Genomic DNA, 12,980 nt, shown 5'->3' with positions numbered 1-12,980 from the left:
TAAACTTAATTTTTATAAAGTGTCCCCCAAAGGCAAATTTATAAAACTGCATTCTTGAGATAGTCATATCAAATACCCATCTTTGAAAGATTATTGGTCTCAAGGACTCTTTCTATGTCAAATTTAATGGTACAAACAGAAGTTTTGAAATGCTCCTCAGCAACAGCAAAATCATTTAATTCTCTAGGAATATATCATTTAGTAAGTACTCTTTCCAAAGTGTAAAATAGTAAAATAAAGCATAGTAAAATCATCAAATATAATGTAAGATATTTTTATAATATAATCTTGGAAAGTTTGAAATAAAATAGTCTGAGTTCCTCAGAAGATACATGTCAACAGATGTGTTGAAGAGAAGATATGTATTAAATAAAGATAATTTCTTTTTCTCCTCTTAAGTGGTCAGTCATATAACTTTCTATTTAGGATTTAAACCAAATAAAAACCTTTGCTAGGGAGAGAGAATTGTTTGCCTTTTTTTGTGTGTGTTTCCTTCTGAAATTTCATGACAGCCTGACCTTATAAACCATGACTAGGATAATTAATGACCTATTCTCATGTCCTCTTGGGCAATCATCTTGTTCTGTCATTTAAACAGAGGGATAGAATCTACTCATTGAATCTGTGTAGATCTTAGTTTTATCTTTTACAAAAGGGCTTAACTTTTAAATTCCATGACTCAATAATTGTCTAGATAAAGGTGTGTCACTATACTTGGTATAATAATTTATTCACTGCAATTGCTCTATTGATCACCTGGTAAGTTCTGCTGGGAAGGTTAAGATTCCTGAAATGCTATTAGGGCTTGAAATGGGAAAATCATAATAAATTATCATTCAGAAAAATTTCAATAGCCATGTAACTGGATATGTAACTGAGAAACTAGAATATAGATGATATTGATAAGGGAAAAATTCCACTGGGATAGAACTTACTATGCAGCATATTGGTGAGTCAGTTCACATTCTATGAATTAATTATGTGCCAGTTTTCCCTTCTTTCTGTGACTTCCCCACTGCATTTCTTTGAAAGTTTAATCCTATGAAGTATAAGTTGCAATGTTATTTTATGGACCACTAAGAAAGAAAAAGAATGCTTCCAGTACAGCAATAACATACATTTAATTTTAAATTAATCTCTAAAGAGATAAATAAATAATTCTCATCTTAGAATCTTTGAAATGTAGTCAGTAAAGAGTTTAACCAAATTGCTTCGTACAAATAGTCTATACGATCACTTTACTCAATTGTCTTTTTGAGAGAATTAACTAGCAGAAAGAAATAACAATGTAGTTACAATGGTAGTATACAAGTACACAGACAAACAATTCAATTAACTTACTAGTGTAGAAGACACCAGCTGCTATTTATGGATTTGTTCTTGATTGTAAATATGAATGCACTTCAACAAAAGTTCTCATTTGGTTACATAGGCTACAAATTTAGAGCATTTGTTTTAAAACTGTCAGAAAAAGATTCTAGAGGACTGGGATCTTAAAAATTATTTAGTAAACATCCAAACATTTCCCTGCAGATCTCATCTTGTCATCCACCCTTTGGACATTCAACGAAAGTATAATGCTATTTTACAAAAGTGTAGCATTTTGTATTTGTTGCATGCCTAATGAAAAGACGCTTGGCATTTTTCACTATTGTTGTTTTTAAGTTATAATTATTACTATTCCCTTCATATCTCTTTCCAAAGAGATGTGCAGTAGGATTGGCTGCTAAAAGGGGAAAGTATGAATGCTACCACCGAACCTTCCATCATCTGTGCCAAGCATCTCTCACTGTTCATCTTGCCTCACTCCCACTCCCCAACCCACTCCCACCTCTGAAATCTCAGGCTTGAGATTGGTACCAGACCCCTTCACAACGCAGCACTTCCTGAGATAGGGCAATTTCTCCCAAAGATAGCAAAAATGTTCCTTATTTGCACCTAAATAAGATCACTAATAGGCACAGAGGTGGTATGAAGTGTTCCCAGGTATCACTTTGCTTAGGTAAGTTATCCTCCCTTCATTCCTTTGTTTAAGGTCTAGCTGTTGCTTTTCTTTCCCGAGATACATATAAATCTAGGAAGAGGATAAATATCCAAGAATGGGCACTGGCTTAATTTGACTCTTCTCAACCCAGGAGACTACTTAGCTACTACTTGCTGCTAGCATAGCATGTAGGTGAAGTTGCACAGATTATTACAACTATAATTTCAAACCCTGACTTGAGCCTCAAATATTACCTTGAAATTCTTGGGCTTGGGTGACTCCCAATTTCTCCCTTACAAGATATTTCAAATTGTCACCACTCTCTTCCAGCCTCCTACCCCATACCTTCAGTCTCAATGGACTCCTCCCTTCCTTCCAAAGTGAGTATACTAGTAAGCCATAGGTATTTACTCCCTAACTTTTACATCCCTCAATTGGGCAGCAGATCCTCCAGCACAGCTGTTTCAGGCCCCAGACTTTGAGTCACTTTAACCCACAGAGTTTTCCCAGCTGGCACTCCAAACATCATAGGACAGAGACAAACCATCATCACTGGGCTCTCCCTCTCAGTCCATGAGCATAAAATCCATGTTGTTTTAATTCTACTAGTTTTTTGGGATTTGGGGAGGCTTGTTGAACAACAGTAACATAACTACACCACCTGTTTATTCAATAACTACAGGCCTGGTGCACGAATTCATGCATGGGTGGGATCCGGCTGGCCAGCCCTGATGGGGCCAATCAGGCCGGTCCAGCCGGGGGGAGGGGCTGCAGGTGGTTGGCAGCCCCTCCCTCTTGGTTGAGCTCCTGGTTGAGGGGACAATTGCATATTAGCCTTTTATTATATAGGATTCTATTTTCTTGGCTTAACACTAAAATAAAAACAAAACCAAAATTGCTCACTTTTTTCCATTGTAATTCCCTTACTCATGTCATCGCTTCTCTGGCTGCCTTCTCTTGCCTGGTAGCTTCTCCAAGAATAGGGTATGTTTATTGTCCTCTCATTGGCCCCTCAAATGTGGCCCACCTGAAACCGTGTCTGCCTCAGACATCAATGGCTGAAGCCAATTGACACAATTGAGACTTATTCCACTTGTTCTTTATGCTGCATTTCACTCTCTTGACCATCCTATCCTCCTGGAATCTTCTTTTCCTTTGACATCACTAACTCTACACTATAGGCTTTTCTCTTTCCTTACTGGCTGTTCCTCAATTTTCTCCCCCAGGATCAGATATCTCCATCAACCTCTTAGGTGTTTTTCTCCCTATGATCCTGTTATATAATTGGGTCAGAGATGGCACCTGTGTAGTAGCCTAAAATGGTCCCCATATTCTTTGCTTCTTCCAGCAGGCTAGGATTATTAGCCCAAAGCCAGACAGCACCAAACTCAAATTCTCACACATCTAATTGCTTTAAACGTAGTCCAAACAAATATATATGTTTAGCCTGCCTACTTCCATACCCAGAGATAAGACAAACTCTGTAGCCATAAAGATTCCAACCTACTGCTGCCCTTTGAGCTCTCTGAGCCAAATCGACCCACCTTGCTGACCCAGACTCCTAAGCCTCCTCTCTATTTTCCCCTTCTCCTCCATGAGTTCCCTTGTCCTATCCCCCTTCTGGGTGGTAGCCCCACACTGTAGTCTCTGGAAGGTCTTTTGCCGGGAGAGACTTTCCCTGTCATGCAACCCCATCCAAGGCCACCTAAATAAAGCTGTGTGTTATTGCCTTTTGTGGACTTGTCCCTTCTTTGATTGACCTGAATTGCCCAAATTTACTGGAGATTTCATTCTTAATCTTCTCCTTTTTTCCCCATTCTTAATTTATAATCATACCCTCTGTCATCAATGACACGCTGGTATGCTCCTAACCCTAAATCTCAATCTAAAGTACAGATCTCCTCCCGTTTCCTTTGAAACGTGTTTCTCAGCTAGTGGACTGGATCGTAGTCACTGCATCGATATCTATCCCACAAGCCCCAATCTTAGAATTGTCCCCAGCATTTCCCTCTCTCACTCTCAGATTCAATTGGGTGCAGCTTCCCATTCATTTCACTCCTTAAATACCTCTCAATTGTGCTCTTTCACACCCATCAAGCTCTACTTATTTCTCTACTAAATGACCTATCACTAGCTACTTTCACAGCAATCCAGTCATATCCTTCCCCAGCTTATATCATCTAGTTGCTCTCCAGATCCTTCAAGTGCAATTCAATGTCCCTTTTCACCAATATTTTCAGTATCATCCTCTGCCACTTCCCACACATTTCAGTCACACTGAACTATGTGCACTTCTCTGGATGTTACACTCTCTCTCGTGTGCAAGCTGTTTTCTCACTTCTTACTTGCACACCCCCTCCATCTGCTGGTTTAACTCTCACCAATTCCTCAAAATGTAGCTCAACTGTCTTCTTAACTATGAAACCCTCTTTTATATCTTGCCATCTCCTCAAAACCCCCATAAGCCGAGTTTGTCTTATTTTTATTCCTACAGCACTCTAAGAATATTTCTAACACATCATCTATCACACTATATTGCAATTTATTATTTATTTACAGGGTCCTACAACTACACTGTGGTCCCTGGAAGGCAGTGACTCCTATTTTCACCCTTTAAAATGTAAAGCCTAGAATAATGTTGGGCATATCATAAGATATTGAAAAAGTGTTGTTGAAGGATTTAAAAACAAGAAATAAGGTAGGATTACATAAATTATGATCATCACAAGTCAAGACTAGTTGTTCATCTCAAACATTTAAAAAATGTCTTTGGCATTTTAGCTGTGGTGGATTATTGCTATTTTTATATATACACATAATACTGGTATACATGTATACATTTTATACACATATAGCTTACTACTGTATTTTTCTTGATGATTCTTCTTATATTTTTGGATTTTCTTATGTGTTGATTTTGCTTTCCCCATTAGGTTTAAGCTCAAATAATGGATCATACTGCCTTTGAAAATGTAAATATCTAGTAAAGAAAATGTCTCTACCTGCTGAATAATATACTTTTAAAGCTGAATTACCTGTGAGAATAATAAGAGTAAGAACATGGAAACAGATGCACTTTTGAAGAGCATATTATTCAACCATCTCAACTTTTTTTTTAAAATATATTTTATTGATTTTTTACAGAGAGGAAGGGAGAGAGATAGAGAGTTAGAAACATCGATGAGAACCATCTCAACTTTTGATTCTGGCCTTATGCTTTGAACAGTTCTCTAAATATTCTTTTAAAAGACTATTCAAGAGACGCGACCCAGGTCTTGTCCCGGAGCAAACGGAGTAAGCAGCTGAAACTAATAACACCCACCCCGAATTGGCAAATTTACTCAGCTGGTGAGACGGCGTGCAGCCTGGAAGGGCAGACCTCCCCTGGAAAGGTTAAAAACCAGGGATCTGGGCAGGAAAGTTTGCCAGACCTGAGCCCAGAGGGTCGGAGGGAGACCGCATGGCAGACAGCCGCGTCTCTTGGGACAGACACAGACCCTGACCAGGGTAAGGAGTTCCGCGGGTTTGCTGGCACCAGGAGATTTGAGATTTGGATTTTGTGATTGCGGAGAACTGAGACTAAAGGGGGCATCCTGAGGAACTGATCAGACCATGCAGTGCCCATAAGAGAGGAGCGTTTCCCAGACCATGCAGTGCTGGTAAGAGGAGCGTTTCCCAGACCGGTAAGAGGAGCGTTTCCGCGGCCGGCCGGCGTTTGTCTGTTTCTTTGTTTTCACTGAACCCTGCTCATAGGACAGTTCGGATACAGACACTCACCTGTGCTGAAGAGAGGGTGAAGGTGCAGACGAGGGGAATCTGGGGAGAGGCTGAGGAAAGAGGGGGAGCCGGAGGAGGTGGCAGCGAATTGAGTGCTGAGACCCCCCTGGGCCCAGGACTGGGGCAGCCATTCCTCCAGAGGGTGGAATTCCTCCCCCCAGCCCCCCAGGCAAGGAGCACAGCCACACCCAGATTCCACCCTGTATGAGATAAAGGACTAAAACAAGCTGATTAGACCCTGGGAGTTACCAGGGTCTGGCCTATAGAGGGATTTTCAGTCCCACCAACAACACAGAGCAGGGTAAGGATTAAAAAAGGATAGAGAAGCTGTATAGCCTCAGAGGCCAACCCAAAAACACTGCCACCCAGAGGCTGAGCCACAAACTGACTCTTAGGGGAATACAAATTAAGGCAGACTGGATCACAAATACGGCCTGCTTTAAAATCAGGACTGTGATTTACAACACGGAGGAACAGTGTAATGCAGGCAAATTCAACACTCTCCTAAATACCTGGCAGGACTAAGGCGAACCAGGCTGAAGAGTAGAAGAACCGAAAGACCATCACTACTGCAAATTTTTTCTTTTTCTTTTTCTTTTTAATTTTTTCACCTTTTTACTAAGAAACCAATTTTTTTTTCTCTTTTTCTTCTTTTTCCATCACCTGATTTTACCCTTTCAATTACCACATTTTTATTTTTAACCAGTATTATTACTCCTACCATTTTACCATTTTTTAAAGTGCCATTTTATTTTCTCTTTATTTTCTTTTGGGATTAGTGTTCTCCATTCTATTTGCATCATTCCTTTAGCATTAATTTACCCTATCTCAATTCCACCTCTTTGCTAAAACCCTCTTCCTTACTTTTCCCCTTTTGGTGTCCTGTTTCTCTTACCCTATTCCTGCTCCAGACTTTCCCAATTCCCTCTTTTTACCCCCTGTCTAATTCCACCCTACTTATATATCCTATTTCCAATCTACTGCTCTAAATCCTTATACACCTATTCTTTATCCTTCTTCACTTTCCAACCATTTTTTTTTCTCTCTTATCTTTCTATTGTTTTCTTGATTGTTGAATATATTGGGCTTTTTTTTTTTTTTTTTAATTTGTTTGTTTGTTTTGTTTTGTGTTTTTTCTTCTTTTTTAGGACTGGTTGTGAGGTTGTTTTTCTTTTTCTTTTTCTTTTTCTTTTTTTTTTTCTGCTGGTTTTTCCCTTCCCTCCCCCACCCCACCCCAGTTATTTTTGTGCTTCTGTTTTCCCTTACCCCTCTGGATATTATTGGTGGTTTGTAGTTTGCATTCATCTCCAGGGATCTGTTGCTGGAATTTGTTGAGATTAGTGGCAGTTCTATTGGAGTTTGCTCCTCATACGGGGAGTCTCTTCCCCACTTCTACTTCATTCTCTTTTTTCGCTCTCTTTTTTTCCCCCCTCTTTTTTCCCAATTCTATTTTTGCACTCCTTTTTTGTTTGTTTTTTTCTTATTTTTCTTTTCTGTTCTCTCTTTTATCTTCTTCTCTTCTTTCTCCCTTATCCCCTAATTCTCTTAATTCGGGTGGTCACCTTTATTTGGAGTTATTAATATTGTGAATATACTTGTGTTCAGTGCCTGGTACGTTGTGCCTTGCTCTGTTGTATTTTGTGCCTTTAAATCAACGCAGCAGATCCAAGCAACAGCAGCCCCCTGATCACCGCAGCCTCCTGATCACCACAGCCTCCTGATCACCACACCCTCTGTCTGTGGAACAGCAACTGTACGTGAAGCCTCCCCCCACCAGCCAGAAGAGCCAACACAGCTGTGAACAACACCCACCAGAGGAGCTGCTGCCAACTGGAAAGCAGCTGCTACCGCAACCGTCTGAGCAGCAACCACAACCCAAGGAGCCCCTGCCACCCAGGGAGCAGCCACTGAACACCTCAACATCTACATATGTCAGCGAGATCAAACATGGGTAGGCAAAGAAACCCCCAAAGGAAAGAAAAGGAGGACTCGCCAGAAAAGCAGCTAAGTGAGACAGAGATATGCAACATGACGGAAAAAGAATTCAGAATAAGGTTCCTAGAGTACATGCACCACATGTTCAAGAAGCAAGAAGAAACAGATGAAAAACTCAACTACTTATGCAAGAAGCTAGAAGAAACAGATGAAAAAATCAACAACTTAAGTAAGTCCCAAGAAGAAATGAAGAGTGACATAGCTTCAATTAAAAACTCCATTGAAAGTATCAACAGTAGACTGGGAGAAGCGGAGGACCGAATTAGTGAATTAGAAGACAAGGAAGCAAAACACACTCAAACTGTACGGCAAATGGAGAAAAAAATTAAAAGACAGGAGGAGAGCCTAAGGGAGCTTTGGGACAACATGAAACAAAACAACATACGAATAATAGGGGTGCCAGAACAACAGAAAGATGAACATGGATTAGAAAACCTATTCGAAGAAATAATATCAGAAAACTTCCCTGAGGTGGGGAAGAAAAAAGTCACACAAGCCCAGAGAGTCCCAAACAAGGTGAACCCGAAAAGACACACACCAAGACACATCATAATTACCATGGCAAATGTTCAGGATAAAGAGAGAATCTTACAGGCTGCAAGAGAGAGACGGAAAGTAACATACAAGGGATCTCCCATTAGATTATCAAATGATTTCTCAACAGAAACACATCAGGCCAGAAAAGAATGGACGGAAATCTACAAAGTGATACAAAGCAAAGGACTGAATCCAAGAATACTCTATCCAGCAAGGCTATCATTCAAAATTGAAGGGGAAATAAGAAGCTTCACAGACAAAAAAGGGCTAAGGGAGTTTATCACCACCAAGCCAGCCATGCAAGAAATGCTAAAGGGACTGGTGTAAAAAGAAGAAATATCAAGCTCAGAAAGAAAACAGCCACACACACACACACAAAAAGAAATGGCTACAAACAAATACCTTTCAATAATAACTTTAAATGTAAATGGACTAAATGCTCCAACCAAAAGACATCGAGTGGCTGAATGGATAAAAAAACATGACCCATACATCTGCTGTCTACAAGAGACCCACCTCATTAGAAGGGACTCACACAGACTGAAAGTGAAGGGATGGAAAAATATCTTTCACGCAAATGGAAAGGAAAAGAAAGCTGGGGTAGCAATACTTATATCTGACAAAGTACATCTCAAAGTGAAGGCCATAACCAGAGATAAGGAAGGCCACTTCATAATACTAAAGGGATCAATACAACAAGAAGATATAACCCTGGTAAACATATATGCACCCAATGCAGGAGCACCCACATACATAAGAAAACTTCTGGAAGATATCAGGGGAGAGATCGACAACAATACAATCATAGTAGGGGACTTTAATACACCACTGACATCACTGGATAAATCCGCTAGACAAAAACTCAGCAAAGAAACAGCAATCCTAAATGACTCACTAGATCAGATGGACTTAATTGACATCTTCAGAACACTTCACCCCACAGCTGCGGAATATACATTCCTCTCAGGTGCTCATGGGACATATTCAAAAATAGACCACATATTGGGTCACAAGCAAAGTCTCCACAAATTCAAGAAGATTGAAATCATAAAAAGCTTCTTCGCAGACCACGATGGCATAATGTTAGAAATAAACTACAATAAAAACAACCCAAAATACTCAAACACTTGGAAGCTGAATAGCATGTTATTAAATATTGATTGGGTTACCGATGACATCAAAGAAGAAATTAAAAACATCCTGGACACTAATGACAATGAAAACACAACAATCCAAAACCTCTGGGACACAATGAAAGCAGTCCTGAGAGGGAAGTTTATAGCTCTACAGGCCTATCTCAAAAAACAAGAAAAAATGGTAGTCAATCATCTAACTCTACAACTCAAAGAATTAGAAAGAGAGCAACAAGAAAACCCCAGAGTGAGCAGAAGGAAGGAGATAATAAAGATTAGAGCAGAAATCAATGAAATAGAGACCAAAAAAACAATACAGAAAATCAATGAAACCAAGAGCTGGTTCTTTGAAAGGATAAACAAGATTGACAAACCCCTAGCCAGGCTCACCAAGAAGCAAAGAGAGAGGTCCCAAATAAACCAAATCAGAAATGATAGAGGCGAAATAACAACAGACCCCACAGAAATACAAATGATTGTTAAACAATACTACGAGCAACTCTACTCCAACAAACTGGACAACCTGGAGGAAATGGACAAATTCCTAGAAAAATACAACATTCCAAAACTCAATCAGGAAGAATCTAAAAACCTCAATAGGCCAATAACTATGGAAGAAATTGAAGCAGTCATCAGAAAGCTTCCAGCAAACAAAAGCCCAGGGCCAGACGGCTTCACAGGGGAGTTCTACCAAACATTCAAGGAAGAACTAAAACCTACCCTCCTCAGACTACTACAAAAAATTCAAGAGGAAGGAACGCTTCCAAGCTCATTCTATGAAGCCAGCATCACCCTAATACCAAAACCAGGTAAAGACATCACAATGAAAGAGAATTACAGGCCAATATCCCTCATGAACATAGATGCCAAAATCCTCAACAAAATCTTAGCAAATCGGATCCAGCAGTACATCAGAAGGATCATACACCATGACCAAGTAGGATTCATCCCAGAGATGCAAGGATGGTACAACATCCGTAAATCAATAAATGTGATACATCACATAAACAAATTGAAAGAAAAAAACCACATGGTCATATCAATTGATGCAGAAAAAGCATTCGACAAAATCCAACACCCATTTTTGATAAAAACTCTCAGAAAGGTGGGAATAGAAGGATCATACCTCAACATAATAAAAGCCATATATGACAGGCCCACAGCCAACATCATACTCAATGGACAAAAACTAACACCATTTCCCCTAAGAACAGGAACAAGACAGGGATGCCCACTCTCACCACTCCTGTTCAACATAGTACTGGAAGTATTAGCCATTGCAATTAGGCAAGAAGAAGGAATAAAAGGCATCCAAATTGGAAAAGAGGAAGTAAAACTGTCCATATTTGCAGATGACATGATATTATACATACAAAACCCTAGAGACTCCATCAAAAAGCTACTAGACTTAATACATGAATTTGGCAATGTAGCAGGATACAAAATTAACCCCAAGAAATCTGAGGCATTTCTATACACCAACAGTGAACTTTCAGAAAGGGAGATCAGAAAAACAATCCCATTTACCATCGCACCAAAAAAATTAAGATACCTAGGAATAAACTTAACTAAAGAGGTTAAAGACCTCTACTCAGAAAACTACAGGACGTTGAAAAAAGAGATAGAGGAAGACATAAACAGATGGAAGAACATACCATGTTCTTGGATTGGTAGAATCAACATCATTAAAATGTCCATACTACCCAAAGCAATCTATACATTCAACGCACTTCCCATTAAAATACCAATGGCCTTCTTCAAAGATCTAGAACGAACTCTCCAAAAATTCATCTGGAATAAAAAAAGACCCCGAATAGCTGCAACGATCCTGAGAAAGAACAAAGTAGGTGGGATCTCAATGCCAGATATCAAGCTGTATTACAAAGCCACTGTTCTCAAAACTGCCTGGTACTGGCACAAGAACAGACATATAGATCAGTGGAATAGAATAGAGAGTCCAGAAATTAGCCCGAACCAATATGCTCAATTAATTTTTGACAAAGGAGGCATGAACATACAATGGAGCCAAGATAGTCTCTTCAATAAATGGTGTTGGGAAAATTGGACAGACATATGCAAGAAAATGAAACTAGACCACCAACTTACACCATACACAAGAATAAACTCAAAATGGATAAAGGACTTAAATGTACGACAGGAAACCATAAAAATTCTAGAAGAATACAAAGGCAACAAAATCTCAGACATATGCCAAAACAATTTCTTCACTGATACAGCTCCTAGGGCAGTTGAAACTAAAGAGAAACTGAACAAATGGGACTACATCAAAATAAAAAGCTTCTGCACAGCAAAAGAAACCATCAACAAAACAACAAGAAAACCCACCTCGTGGGAAAACATATTTGCCAACGTCATATCTGATAAGGGCTTAATCTCCAAAATTTATAGGGAACTCATACAACTTAACAAAAAGAAGATAAACAATCCAATCAAAAAATGGGCAAAGGACCTAAATAGACACCTTTCAAAAGAGGACATTCAGAAAGCCAAGAGACATATGAAAACATGCTCAAAGTCACTAATCATCCGAGAGATGCAAATCAAAACAACAATGAGGTACCATCTCACACCTGTCAGAATGGCCATCATCAACAAATCAACAAACGACAAGTGCTGGAGAGGATGTGGAGAAAAAGGAACACTTGTGCACTGCTGGTGGGAATGCAGACTGGTGCAGCCACTATGGAAGGCAGTATGGAGGTTCCTCAAAAAATTGGAAATGGAACTCCCATTTGACCCTGTGATCCCACTACTAGGAATATTTCCCAAGAAACCAGAAACACCTATCAGAAAGGATATATGCACCCAGATGTTCATAGCAGCACAATTCACCATAGCTAAGATCTGGAAACAGCCTAAGTGCCCATCAGTAGATGAATGGATTAGAAAACTGTGGTACATCTACACGATGGAATACTATGCTGCTGTTAAAAAGAAGGAACTCCTACCATTTGCAACATCATGGATGGAACTGGAGGGCATTATGCTAAGTGAAACAAGCCAGTCAATGAAGGAAAAATACCACATGATCTCACTCATTCATGGATAATAAAGACCATTACAAACTTTTGAACAATAATAGATACAGAGGCAGAGCTGCCTCAAACTGATTGTCAAACTGCAGTGGGAAGGCCAGAGAGTGTTGGGGGGCAGGAGGGAGGGCAGTAAGAGATCAACCGAAGGACTTGTATGCATGCATATAAGCATAACTAATGGACATAAGACACTGGGGGGTAAGGGAGGGTAGTGGTTTGTCAAGGGCGGGGGGGGGGAAAAAGGATACTTATGTAATACCCTTTGTAATACTTTAAGAGGAAAAAAAAAAAAAAAAAAAAAAGAAAAATACCTACTTACACGACTTGACAAATTAGCTTTTAAAAATATCATCAAGGTTTCATATATCTTAAGTGATATGAGGAGCCAATATCTCCGGACGCATGTTAATCCCAGTGAAATCTAAAGCAATTGCGAAAGGCTTCCCATAATCCCTCTGTATATGCCAATAAGCCCAAAGGGAATGCTGTTTTAAAAAT

At 39.5% G+C, this 12,980-nt stretch overlaps 1 protein-coding gene across 3 annotated transcripts in view; it reads right to left on the bottom strand.

Annotated features, from left to right (window-relative positions):
- NPY1R (neuropeptide Y receptor Y1) overlaps nucleotides 1–12,980 on the bottom strand; it is a 30,150-nt gene that overhangs the window by 11,375 nt on the left and 5,795 nt on the right. The gene's annotated exons all lie outside the window — the stretch shown is intronic.

Source organism: Myotis yumanensis, unplaced genomic scaffold, assembly GCF_028538775.1.
Source record: "Myotis yumanensis isolate MYYU_CA2020_CCGP unplaced genomic scaffold, mMyoYum1.0.hap1 SCAF_5, whole genome shotgun sequence".
Classification (NCBI taxonomy): Eukaryota; Metazoa; Chordata; class Mammalia; order Chiroptera; family Vespertilionidae; genus Myotis; species Myotis yumanensis.
Note: the sequence above shows the minus strand (reverse complement) of the source record. Positions and strands in the feature narration are given on the sequence as shown.